This window comes from Priapulus caudatus, unplaced genomic scaffold, assembly GCF_000485595.1.
Source record: "Priapulus caudatus unplaced genomic scaffold, Priapulus_caudatus-5.0.1 Scaffold2581, whole genome shotgun sequence".
NCBI classification, from domain to species: Eukaryota; Metazoa; Priapulida; class Priapulimorpha; order Priapulimorphida; family Priapulidae; genus Priapulus; species Priapulus caudatus.
The window spans coordinates 16495-21992 of NW_014579642.1; positions in this window are offsets into that span (position 1 = coordinate 16495).

Below are 5498 nucleotides of genomic sequence, written 5' to 3' on the forward strand. Positions count from 1 at the left end.
CTTTACCCCCCGGGCAAATCACGCCCCCGGACAATTACCCCCCGGAAATTGTACTCACTTGGTGTTTAATTATTCATTGTGAACATTGATAACAGGCAGGAGTCGAGGGAGAAGGAAGAAGGTGGTGGAGAGGAGGTGAGAAGGTGAAGAGAAGTGTGGAGGAGGCGGAGAGGAGAAGGAGGTGGAGAGGAGGAGAAGGAAGGTGGAGGAGGAGGAGAAGAGAAGTTGGGAGAACACCGTGAGTGGAAGGAGAAGGAGTCGGGAGTAAGGTGGAGAAGGAAGACGAGGGGTGAGAAGGTGGAAGGAAAGAGGAGAGAGGAGGAATGAGGAGGAGGAGGAGGAGGAGAGGGGATGAGAAGCGAGGTGAAGGAGAGAGGGGGAGAACGTGGGAGAATGGTGGTTGAGGAGAGGAGAGTGGGAGGGGAGGAGGAGGAGGAGGAAGGTACCGGAGTGCCATGTGGTGGAGGAGGAGGGGAAAGGTGGTGGAGGAAGAGGAGGAGGAGAGAAGGTGGAAGAGGAGGATGGAGGAAGGAGGAGGAAGGAGGAGAGTGGATGAGCGTAGAGGAAGGTAGAGGCGGCTAAACCTCTACGTATCGACTGCGCGGGCTCCCGTCCCGGCACAACAACAACACCCCCGACGCGTCGGCTACGATCTCCTCCTGCCTGCGGGATGGGCCCGTCGGCTACTTCCCCCAAGCCCCAATCAGGCCCAACACCCGCTCCCCCTCCTCCGCGTGAGAGGGCTCTCCTCTTTTTTGGCGCGCGCAGCGCCTCTCTCCCTCCTCCCCTGTAGGCGCTTCTCGCAACACTCTCCCCACGTCCCCCTCCTTCTCCCATCTCCTCTCCCTCCTCACTCCACCTTCCTCCCTCCCTCTCCTCCTCCTCCACCTCCTCTCCCTCCATCCTCCTCCTCCACACAACCTTCTCCCGCCCTCACAACCACCTTGGCCCCCGCTACTCTCCGTCCCTCTCTACCCTCAATCCACCTCCTCTTCTCCTCCTCCTCCTCACTCCACCACCTCTCTCCCTCTATTCGCCTCCTCCCCTCCCCACGTTCTTCCTCCTCCTCTACCTCTCCTTCGTCCTCTAACCTCCCCTCGCGCGTCTCCTCCTCCTCCAACGCTTCTCCCCCCCCGCCTCCTCTACCTTCTCGCCCTCCTCCTCCACCACCCTACTCCCACGTTCTCCTCCCCTGCCTCCACCTCGCTCCTCTCCTCCCTCCCCTCCTCCACTCTCTCCTCCTCTACCTGCTCTCCTCCTCCTCCTCCTACCTCTCCATCTTCTCCACTTCTCCTCCTCCTCCACTTCTCCCGCTCCTACATCCACGCCACCAACTTCTCCCACGTTCTCCCCTCTCTTCCTCCTCCACCTCTCTCATCCTCTCCCTCCAACCTCCTCTTCTCTCCTCTCCCCCCCTCCTCTCCTCCACCTTCTCCCCCCTCCTCCTCCTCCACCTTCTCCCCCCTCCTCACCCCCATCAACGTTCCTCCCCACCTTGCTCCCATTCTCCTCCACCACCATCTTGCCCTCCTCCTCGAGCGCAGACTGCTGTATCACTGGGGTCATAGAACACCAATGAAAAATAGAAAGCACCAAAGTGATAAATGTCAAAGTCCGGGGTTACAATGTCCGGGGGTAAGCCGGGTAATATGTCGCGGAGGGTAAATTCCGGGGGTAAATGTTCGGGGTAAATGTCCGGGGGTAATGTCCGGGGGTAAATGTCCGGGGAATTGTCCCGGGGTGATTGTCCGGGGTGAATTGTCAGGGGGTAAATGTCCGGGTAATTGTCCTGGGGTAATGTCCGGAGGTATTGTCCGGGTAATCGTCCGGCGGTTTAAATTCCGGGGGTAAATCGTCGGTAATTGTCTGGGTAAAATTCCGGGGGTAATTGTCCGGGGTGAATGTCCGGGGGTAATTGTCCGGGAAATTTCTCGGGGAATTGCCGGGGTAAAGTCCGGGATAATTGTCCGGGGGTAAATGTGCCGGGGGGTAATTGTCCGGGGGATAATTGTCCGGGTTAAGCAATGGCAAGGGGGTAAATGGCAAGGGGTTATTGTCTCAGGGGTTAATTGTCCGGGGGTGTACATTTGTCTGGGGGGATTGGTCCGGGGTATGTCCTACCCGAACCGTATGTAGTATGGTATGTATGCATCATCATGCATGATTATGTATGTATTATGAGAGGATGTATTATGTACGATTATGTATTATGTATGTATGTAAGTATTAATTTTGTATGTAAGTATTATTTAATGTATGTATGTATGTATTAGGTATTATGTATAGTATGTATGATATGTATGTATGTATTATGTATTATATGTATGATGATTATGTATTATGATGAATTAATGTATGTATTATGTATGTATGTTATTATTATTAGTATGTATGTATGTATGTAATTAGTATGTATGTATGATTATGTAATGTATGTATGTTATTAATTATTGTAATTATGTATGTATTATGTATGTATGTATGTATGTATATGTAAGTATGTATTTATGTATGTATGTATTTATGTTGTTGTATTAAGTATGTATGTATGTATGTATGTATGTATGATATGTATTAAATGTATGTATGTATTATGTATGTAGGAGCGTATTATTATCTATATGTATTATAGTATGTATTTATGATATGTAAATGATGTATGTATGTACGTGATAATGCTATGTATCTGGGTATATTATATTATAGTATGTATACGATGTAATGTATGTCATGCATGTAGTTATGAATATGTATGTAAGATCTATATGATATGGTATGTAATGTATGTAATGTAGTATCGTATGGTATGTAGTATGCTAATGTATTGTATGGTATTAGTATTATTATAGATGTAATGCTAGGTAGCTATGTATGTAATGTATTATGTAATTATGGATGTATGTATGCTTTATGTAATGTCAGCATCATGTAGTATGGACAGTAATTATTAATGTAATGTATTATGTAGTATTATGTATGATGTATGTATGTATTATGTAAGTAATGTATGTAGTAGTATGTTGTATGAGTATAATGTTATCTATTATGTAGGTATTATTATGTATTATGTAATGTATTTAGTGAGTGTATTATCAGGTATAGTGATTGTATTATGTAATGTAGTATGTATATGCTATGTATTAGATTAGTATGTAGTAAGTATTATGTAGTATGTATTATGAATGTAATATGTATGTATGTATGTATGTAGGTATAATAAGTACTGTATGAATATGCATGCATGTACGTAGAAGTATGTAATTTAGTGTATCGTATGATATGTATGTATGTAATGTATTTGTATTATGTATGTATATGTATGTATGTATGTATGATGATGTTATGTATTAGTATGTATTATAGCTAGTATGTATGTATGTATTATGTAGTATGTATGTAATGTAGGACAAGTATGGTATCGTATCGTAAGATATAATGTATTCTGTAACTGTATGTATTAATTTATATTATGTATTATTATGTATGTATAGTATGTATTCATTATATTATGTATGTATTATGTATATGTATGTTATATTAAGTATTAAGTATGAGAGGGGGGGCGGGGTATTTAGGTATGTAGTGAGTATGTATATGTATGTATGTATTGTATTATTGTAATGTTAACAGGAGGTGTATTAATGTATTATGTATGTATGTATGTATGTATGTAATGTAGTAGTATCTATGTATTATGTATTATTATGTAGGTATTTATGTAGTATGGCTATGTATTTATGTAATTATGTAATGTATGTACGGTATGAGTAGTAAATATTGTATGTAGGTTGTAGTAGTAGTACTGTATGTATTATATATGTATGTATTATGTATGTATTATGTATTATGTATTTATGTAGTATTATGTATGCGTATGTATTATTAATGTAAGTAGTTGTATGTAATGTAGTTATTAATATGTAGGATGTAGCATGCATGTACTGTAGAAGTATGTAGTATTTAATGTATTATGCTATGTAGATGTATGTATGTACTGTATGTATGTACTATGTATGTATGTATGTATGCTATGTATCGTATGGTATGTATAATGTATTAGTATTTATGATATTATTAATCGTATGTAATGAGCTATGGTAGCAATCTACTGTATGTATGCATGCAATGTAATTATGGTGAAGTAAAGTATGTATTAATGTTTGTAATGTAATGTAGTATGTAGCTAGTATGTATTATTAAGTATCTATTATGTATGTAATTATGTATGTATGTAATTTAATGTATAATGTTAATGTATGTATCGTATGTATGAGATATGTATGCTATTATGTATTATTATGTAGTAATGTATGTATTAGTATGATGTATGTAGTATATTAGTATTGTATGTATATGTATGTAGTATGTATGTATGTATGTATTATGTATGATGTATTATGATTATGTAGTAATGTATGGATCGCTAGTATGTAATGTATGTAGTAATGCTATGTATAGGATGGTATGTATGTAGTATGTATGTATGTATGTATGTATTATGTAATTATTTATGTATGTATGAATATTCTGCTGTGGCGCGTGCGCTTCTCTCCAGCACATGGGCAAGTGTCGCAACATATTCCATCGCGCCAAGTTAACAATGATATCGCAATGAATGAGGAGGTTCGGACCGACCAATATGTCGGGCCAAGATCCAGCCTGGATTAAGGCAACTAACGTTTGATGAACGCAAGCAGCAGCGACGGACGCCACAGACTAACCACCACAACAACAACATCAACAACAACAACAACAACAACAACAACAAACAACAACGCACAACACTTACCACCACTGACGACGACAAACAACAACAACAACAACAGCGAACAACAACATCGCCACCAACCACCACACGGCAACAACAACAACACAATAACAACAAACAACAACAACAACAACAAAACACAGCAACACAAGCAACAAACAACCAACAACAACAACACGCCCACTCCGAACACCACCACACCACCTAATCCTACAACTACCAGCGACACCAGCCCAACCCCCAACCACCACATACCAGACAGACCGACACCACCGACCAACCAGACACACACCAAAACAACCAGCCACCACCACACATGCACCAACCACCACACCACCACCACACCAACCACACCCGACCACCACCAACCCCACAACTACCACACCACGCGACCGACCTTCCACCATACCACCACCAACCACTAACTACTACGCCACCGAAACTTGCCTACCCGACCATCACCACCAACTACACCACACCACCACCATTCAACCACCGACAGCCACCACCAACACCACCCACCGAACACACACCTAAACAGCCCGATACCAACACCACCGCAACACGCACCACAAACCATACAGCACACCACAAACGACCCGGCGAACCACTCCTATCTATCTATCTCTAAACCAACACCACACCACCAACCGACCACCAACCACCACCACTCACACACCCGGGCGCGGAACCACGAGCGCGACCCACCACCAACCGCTACCACCAACCA